This window comes from Oncorhynchus gorbuscha, unplaced genomic scaffold (genome assembly GCF_021184085.1).
Source record: "Oncorhynchus gorbuscha isolate QuinsamMale2020 ecotype Even-year unplaced genomic scaffold, OgorEven_v1.0 Un_scaffold_1086, whole genome shotgun sequence".
NCBI classification, from domain to species: domain Eukaryota; kingdom Metazoa; phylum Chordata; class Actinopteri; order Salmoniformes; family Salmonidae; genus Oncorhynchus; species Oncorhynchus gorbuscha.
In genome coordinates, this window is record NW_025745972.1 from 181,182 (window position 1) to 190,222 (window position 9,041).

Below are 9,041 nucleotides of genomic sequence, written 5' to 3' on the forward strand. Positions count from 1 at the left end.
CTACCTCTGAAGCGTCAACCTCGACAATGAATTGTCTAGTGACGTCAGGAGTAACGAGGATAGGAGCGGACGTAAAACGTTCTTTTAGAAGATCAAAAGCTCCCTGGGCGGAACCGGACCACTTAAAACACGTCTTGACAGAAGTAAGAGCTGTGAGAGGGGCAGCAACTTGACCGAAATTACGAATGAAACGCCGATAGAAATTAGCGAAACCTAAAAAGCGCTGCAACTCGACACGTGACCTTGGAACGGGCCAATCACTGACAGCTTGGACCTTAGCGGAATCCATCTGAATGCCTTCAGCGGAAATAACGGAACCGAGAAAAGTAACGGAGGAGACATGAAAAGAGCACTTCTCAGCCTTTACGTAGAGACAATTCTCTAAAAGGCGCTGTAGAACACGTCGAACGTGCTGAACATGAATCTCGAGTGACGGTGAAAAAATCAGGATATCGTCAAGATAGACAAAAACAAAGATGTTCAGCATGTCTCTCAGAACATCATTAACTAATGCCTGAAAAACAGCTGGCGCATTGGCGAGACCAAACGGCAGAACCCGGTACTCAAAATGCCCTAACGGAGTGTTAAACGCCGTTTTCCACTCGTCCCCCTCTCTGATGCGCACGAGATGGTAAGCGTTACGAAGGTCCAACTTAGTAAAGCACCTGGCTCCCTGCAGAATCTCGAAGGCTGATGACATAAGGGGAAGCGGATAACGATTCTTAACCGTTATGTCATTCAGCCCTCGATAATCCACGCAGGGGCGCAGAGTACCGTCCTTCTTCTTAACAAAAAAGAACCCCGCCCCGGCCGGAGAGGAAGAAGGCACTATGGTACCGGCGTCAAGAGACACAGATAAATAATCCTCGAGAGCCTTACGTTCGGGAGCCGACAGAGAGTATAGTCTACCGCGAGGAGGAGTGGTCCCCGGAAGGAGATCAATACTACAATCATACGACCGGTGAGGAGGAAGAGAGTTGGCTCGGGACCGACTGAAGACCGTGCGCAGATCATGATATTCCTCCGGCACTCCTGTCAAATCGCCAGGTTCCTCCTGAGAAGTGGGGACAGAAGAAATGGGAGGGATGGCAGACATTAAGCACTTCACATGACAAGATACGTTCCAGGATAGGATAGAATTACAAGACCAATTAATAGAAGGATTATGACATACTAGCCAGGGATGACCCAAAACAACTGGTGTAAAAGGTGAACGAAAAATCAAAAAAGAAATAGTCTCACTGTGGTTACCAGATACTGTGAGAGTTAAAGGTAGTGTCTCAAATCTGATACTGGGAAGATGACTACCATCTAAGGCAAACATGGGCGTAGGCTTGTCTAACTGTCTGAAAGGAATGTTATGTTTCCGAACCCATGCTTCGTCCATGAAACAACCCTCAGCCCCAGAGTCAATCAAGGCACTGCATGTAGCACCCGAACCGGTCCAGCGTAGATGGACCGACATAGTAGTACAGGATCTAGATGAAGAGACCTGAGTAGTAGCGCTCATCAGTAGCCCTCCGCTTACTGATGGGCTCTGGCCTCTTACTGGACATGAATTAACAAAATGTCCATCAAATCCGCAATAGAGGCACAGGCGGTTGGTGATCCTCCGTTCCCTCTCCTTAGTCGAGATGCGAATCCCTCCCAGCTGCATGGGCTCAGTCTCAGAGCCAGAGGAGGGAGATGGTTGCGATGCGGAGCAGGGAAACACCGTTGATGCGAGCTCTCTTCCACGAGCCTGGTGACGAAGATCTACCCGTCGTTCTATGCGGATGACGAGAGCAATCAAAGAGTCCACACTGGAAGGAACCTCCCGAGAGAGAATCTCATCTTTGACCACTGTGTGGAGTCCCTCCAGAAAACGAGCGAGCAGCGCCGGCTCGTTCCAGTCACTAGAGGCAGCAAGAGTACGAAACTCTATAGAGTAATCCGTTATGGATCGATCACCTTGGCATAGGGAAGCCAGGGCCCTAGAAGCCTCCCCACCAAAAACTGAACGGTCAAAAACCCGAATCATCTCCTCTTTAAAGTTCTGGTAATTGTTAGAACAATCAGCCCTTGCCTCCCAGATAGCTGTGCCCCACTCTCGGGCCCGGCCAGTAAGGAGTGAAATGACGTAAGCAACCCGAGCTCTCTCACTAGAGTATGTGTTGGGTTGGAGAGAGAACACAATATCACACTGGGTGAGAAAGGAGCGGCACTCCGTGGGCTGCCCGGAGTAGCAAGGTGGGTTATTAACCCTAGGTTCCGGAGGCTCGGCAGGCCAGGAAGTAACAGGTGGCACGAGACGAAGACTCTGGAACTGTCCAGAGAGGTCGGAAACCTGAGCGGCCAGGTTCTCCACGGCATGGCGAGCAGCAGACAATTCCTGCTCGTGTCTGCCGAGCATGGCTCCTTGGATCTTGACGGCAGTGTTACGAGCCTCTGTAGTCGCTGGGTCCATTCCTTGGTCGGATCCTTCTGTTATGCAGGTGAATGAGGACCCAAAAGCGACTTGGCGAAAACAGAGTTTTTAATCCAGTAAGAAACTTTACAAAACAAAAAGCATAATACTACTCGTAAAGACGAGAACAGACTGGAGACTTGATCGAGAACTGCAGGTTGCCTCGGGAAGGCACTTGAACCTAGCAGACTCAGACACCTGCTCACCACGCAGCATCTGAGGGAAACACGACACGACAGGGCAAAACATAGACACAGCACGGTGAATTATAGATGAGGATCCGACGGGGCAGGAACGGAAAACAAGGAGAGAAATAGGGACTCTAATCAGGGAAAAGGATCGGGAACAGGTGTGGGAAGACTAAATGATTGATTAGGGGAATAGGAACAGCTGGGAGCAAGAACGGAACGATAGAGAGAAGAGAGAGCGAGAGAGTGAGAGAGGGAGGGGGAGAGAGAGGGATAGAAAGAGGGAAAGAACCTAATAAGACCAGCAGAGGGAAACGAATAGAAGGGGAAGCACAGGGACAAGACATGATAATTAATGACAAAACATGACAGACATCCACAAATTAATACATACCATGCCAAACGTAACATATCATACTAATTTGAGCAGCCCGGATTATTTTGTTTATCAATAGATTATTGTGTTTCTATCTCCTCCCTTGGTATTGGCTCCACATTTAAATAGGCTATGATGTTGTGCTCCAATTGCACTGCAATTGGCCTACTGTAGCCTAAGCTGTCAAATATTTTAAATAGGCTACCTGTCTAGCTATTTATTTTCAAGGAAGTTTGGCTATTAAATGAGTGATGGATAAATGGTAGGCTAATATTTGTTGTGTTGTGGGAATAAGTCAGTCATGTCAGTAAAGGAGAGACGTCCTGCAATATGATTATGATTTAGGAGTATATAATACAAGTAAAATAAGCACATAAGCCACATGCTGCCTTGCGATCTCCTTACCAACAGCAAATGCATCTGTTTTATCACTAGGCCTACACTATAATGTTTAGATTAAACTACCATTATTATAATTCATCTGCATACATTTTTTAAACATTTCTCTCAAAATAACAATATTTGCTTGCAATACACTAGAAGTTGTGCATACGCATGATCTGAGAGTATGTGGACTGTGGAAAAAATTATACTTTCCTGTCGAGTTCATAATTGATAAATACCAACTTTTGCAGGAACACTGGCATACATACACAAGGGCTGCGTTCAGTAAGTCTTTACATTCTGGAATGTTTAATTGAACAGACACGGTGCTGTACTAAACGACCAGTTGAAAAACTGTGTGGAGTTGGGTTGTGGATTGGGGAACGCAGTCAGCATGCCCAATGCCCTTTAAATAGGTCACTCCTTGTTTCAAGCCACACCTCGCCACACCCACCAAACGGGAGCAAAAGTACCTCAAAACCTGTTCAATAACATACAAGAAAGAACGTTTTGGGTAAATGTGTTGTTCAGTACAAACCGTTCCGCAACTTAGCAAACGTTCAAGTGAACTGAATGCACCTTAGGTTTAGAGTCTTTTTGTGTGCATGCACCTTTGATAAATGAGGCCCCTGGACTGGGAAATGCTCATCTAACTACATTGTTTTTTTTGCAATTATTGGAAATTCAGAATAAGGAAGGGAATACTATACTATTACAGAAATATCAAGAAGCAAATAAACAAAAACATTATAGACTAGTATACAAATGAAGACTCAGAGAATTGACATAAGTGGGCTTTACATAGAATCTTTGCTTTGGCCTCCTCATCACTCAAATGAACCGGTCTGAACCCCTGAAAGCATGTTGAGAGAGGACTGCAGATAATGGTGGAAAATACATTCACAAATAAAACCAGGTTTGCACAAAGACAGCTGCGATTTACCTTCTCAAATCTTATTCACGTGAACACAGGGAGTTGAAAAACGTGTTTTTGTTCTTGGTTTCTTTATTTTCCATTTGTCTTGTCGGCGTGCTGTATTTACATAGAGATCATCAGATGCAACAGAGCATGCCCAGCTTTACAAGACAAATTGACAGCACAGGCAAAACAGTGAGCAATGACGCACTATTTTACTGATTTCTAGGTTCTACTTCTTCTTTCTGTCTTTGTTCTGTCTCGTCCATCCACAGTGTCACTCCATCACGCTATGAAGCTACTCATCAGAAAGAGGTGTCCTCCATAGGAATGAATGGAATTCTACAGTAATTAAATGTATTTTGTTGTTGTAGTGGAGACAGTAACATTAGTGCTCTCAAAATATATATATCTTCCAAAAACCTTTTTACAACGGTGGAGGAGCACAAACATGGCTGCATAGTGGCTTCAAACCAGCCCCTGGGATTAATCTAAGGTTTATACTCATCGTTGCCTCCATCCCATCTGTAATAACCCTTGTGTGAATGAGAGCATATTGGTGGTGTGAGGAGCCTGTAGCACTCACTTCACCATATAGGCCTGTTCGTTGATTGTCCAACATTCATATGTAGTTATATTTTGCCATGTCGGCTATAAGGGCCAAGTGGGCTACTGGGATAGGTCATAATTTTTAAAGATGCATTTCAATTACAGAAGGCTAACAACGACCAGATCTGATCTGTGGTCAAGCCACACCACAAGCATAACATCTCTAGGCTATAGGCCTAGTCTTGATGGTTGGATATTTCCAGAGATTACAAGAAAATCCTTAGTAGGCTTCTGAATTGCAAAGCCAATTTGAGTTGCCTATTGTAATTGTCTGAGGCTGTGTTATGAGCATTTACCACAGAGCAGGCCTCAAAATGGATGACATCCACCTCTTCCCCATCCATGCCATCAGTGAAAGACTAGCTTCTTACCTCAGCCATCGTCTCCCTCACTTTGTTTTGTTAAGATGGAGGTTTGTATCCAAACCTAAAATAGATCATTTGCATAAGTCTCAAACCTTCTGATAACAGAGTTTTGGATGGTGTGCAAATTGAGATGTTTCTCTTGGGATGCACGTATGGGTTAGACTGGGTGAAGGTATTCAATGTATTCAGCCCTGGAAGAGGGATCTGTCAGGATGAGCTACTGTTCTCTGTCTCTACTCCTGGGTGAGTGAACTGATATTTCAGTATTTTAGCCCAAATGATCACCATTTACTGCCTGCCCTTGACTTTGTCTTCTCCTTCCTTTCAGGTTCTCTGTTCATCATTGGGACTTCCTCTTATCCTAATGGTAAGTACCCACTGGGCACAGACTGGTTGAATCAACATTGTTCCCACGTCATTTCAATGAAATTACATTTAACCAATGTGGAATAGACGTTGAATTGATGTCTATGCTCTGTGGGAAGTTCTTTAAGTAACCCCTGCATGTCCTTATTTGTATTCTATGTGATCAGTTTGATTATGAGTTCTGATATGTGGTAGGAGGTTTCACAGTAGAGAAGTAACTCATCGTAGGCCAATGTGTCCAGTTTCTCCTGATGATGGAACAGTGGTCCCATAGCTAAACCCTGGCATTGGGGCTCTATTGTCTTCTTCTTCCACCCAGGTTCCTGTGATGGCTACACGGCTCTGGATGAGCCTCGACGTAACTATGTCTTCAGCTCTTCCTCTATCCCCGGCTACCCCATCAATACCGACATACAGCGAACAAACATATGGGTGCGCTACGTCGGGATCGGAGGGGACACCGTCATTCCACAATGTGCTCCACTCTATTACAGCGGGGTATATTATCCCATCCATCTGACCTTTACACATCCTCAGTCTGAGTCTGAGACTCCAACTACGGGCAACGCGTGTGGAAACACAGGTTCCTGCTGTAATTACAATGTAGCTATTCAAGTGATCTACTGCTCTTCTGGAGGATTCTATGTGTACAGGCAGATGAACAACCACCCAATCAACTACATGGGTTATGTGACATGTGAGTAGCGAGTTGAGAAATCCCCTGCTTTTTATTTGACTTGTACAGTACTCCTCCCAAACACATTTTATTGTCTATTTAGCTCTTAAGTATATTGAGCTGTTAAATTGTACTTTATCTGAAGTTTAATTGATGGATTGGTGTATAGTAAAAAAGTAGTAAATCAGAAAGAAAGCTACTTGTTTTTGAAGCAGTCAATCTGTTAAGGTCACAGAGACATTATATCTGACTTGAAGTGAACCTGCTCTTGTGTCCCATTGTTCCAACCTAAAATAGTAGACTGTTAAAGTAGACTGTGTGTCTGTTCTCTCTGTTCAGACCATAGGAACTGTGTGGCAGACTCCTGCGGTCCCCTTGCAGAGTGTAGTACAACCAAAAATGGAGGCTGTCAATGTGTCTCTGGATACAAGATACCTCCAAAACATCTACCCACAAACGAATCCTACGGTTGCCAAGGTAGAAGTGCCGTAGTAGCTATGTAATGGGCTGTCTGGTTTTATCAGTTAAATCAGTTTAGACAGTCCTACGTGTTTGATCAGTCTGTCTGTCTGTCTGTCTGTCTGTCTGTCTGTCTGTCTGTCTGTCTGTCTGTCTGTCTGTCTGTCTGTCTGTCTGTCTGTCTGTCTGTCTGTCTGTCTGTCTGTCTGTCTGTCTGTCTGTCTGTCTGTCTGTCTGTCTGTCTGTCTGTCTGTCTGTCTGTCTGTCTGTCTGTCTGTCTGTCTGTCTGTCTGTCTGTCTGTCTGTCTGTCTGTCTGTCTGTCTGTCTGTCTGTCTGTCTGTCGAACAGGACTAGGGGTAGGCACACTTTTTGGCTCAAGAGCCACATCAGGATTCAGAAATGGCAGATGTGTTATTCAAAATGTATTTAAAGGACAGAACAAGTATTTCTTAGAAAACAATCCACTGCGGGCTGCATTGAATTGACTAGCAGACCGGGACATTATTTTTCCACCCTTGATGTAGAAGATGGCCTCTAACTCTGTCCTAACCCTCCCCAACAGATATCAATGAGTGTGAGGAGACCGCTAATCTCTGCGGTCCACATTCCAACTGTACTAATTCACCAGGAGTCTACAACTGTAGCTGTCTAGAGGGGTTTGTACCCTCAGACCCAGCCTTGGCACTCAACCCAACCCGCAACCCCTGCACAGGTATGTTTACCACTCATACACCTACTGCACCAATCATATCAATAACATGAGATCAGAGTTTGAATTTCAGGGCTGCTATGAATGACATACTTGCATGTTTTGCTGTTTTTAACCCTGTGAATATATATGTGTGAATTTGTCTGCTGTCTGCTGCAAGATGTTTTTTAACAGAAAATAAAATTGCTGAACGCTGTCTAGTTTTGTGTGCTTTGATTTGTGGAACTTTGTAAATATTGGCATATTAAATCTATGTCCCCCCAGATGTGAATGAGTGTGTGGAGATTGAGAAGGTTTGTGGTGGTTTTGGTAAATGTACAAACACACCAGGAAATTACACCTGCACCTGTTACAATGGATACAAGCCTGACGGACCCTTCGACTGCCAAGGTCTCTGAACAGCACTAACACGAGCTTTCTGTGATAAATCTGACTAAACCTTTTAAATATTTCAATATAAAACATTTATCTAGATAGGGACCGGTAAAACATGAACATATTGAATGGATAACAACAGTCATGTGTATTGCATCATTACATCTAACTTACACTGATTTACAGTGCTTCCTAAAAGAGATGGAAGAACTCATGGTAGCATTTGTCTGTCTGTCTGAACTATTCAACTATTGAACCCCCACAGATATTGACGAGTGTTTCAACTCAACCATCTGTGGTCAGGAGTCTGTCTGTACCAACACACCAGGAGCCCACAACTGTACCTGTCTCCTAGGCTTCTCACCCACAAACCCAGTCCTAGACCCCAGCAAGGCCAACCCCTGTATAGGTATTGTGTTGTCTCACTGCTGTTGTCGTTAACATACTGTATCATGGGGCACTGACTAGGTTTACATCCCAAATGGCACCCTATTCCCTATGTATATAGTGAATGTGTATATGGGGTGTATGTATATAGTGAATGTGTATTTAGGGTGTATATGTATACAGGGTGTATGTATATAGTGAATATGTGTATAGGGTGTATATGTATACAGGGTGTATGTATATAGTGAATGTGTATTTAGGGTGTATATGTATACAGGGTGTATGTATATAGTGAATGTGTATTTAGGGTGTATATGTATACAGGGTGTATGTATATAGTGAATATGTGTATAGGGCGTATATGTATACAGGGTGTATGTATATAGTGAATGTGTATTTAGGGTGTATATGTATACAGGGTGTATATATATAGTGAATGTGTATTTAGGGTGTATATGTATACAGGGTGTATGTATATAGTGAATATGTGTATAGGGCGTATATGTATACAGGGTGTATGTATATAGTGAATGTGTATTTAGGGTGTATATGTATACAGGGTGTATATATATAGTGAATGTGTATTTAGGGTGTATATGTATACAGGGTGTATGTATATAGTGAATGTGTATTTAGGGTGTATATGTATACAGGGTGTATGTATATAGTGAATGTGTATTTAGGGTGTATATGTATACAGGGTGTATATATATAGTGAATGTGTATTTAGGGTGTATATGTATACAGGGTGTATGTATATAGTGAATGTGTATTTAGGGTGTAT

General features: G+C 43.6%; 1 pseudogene; it reads left to right on the forward strand.

Annotated features, from left to right (window-relative positions):
* Window positions 1-5,233: 5,233 nt before the first annotated feature.
* Window positions 5,234-9,041, forward strand: part of LOC124021200 — a 20,063-nt pseudogene continuing 16,255 nt past the window's right edge.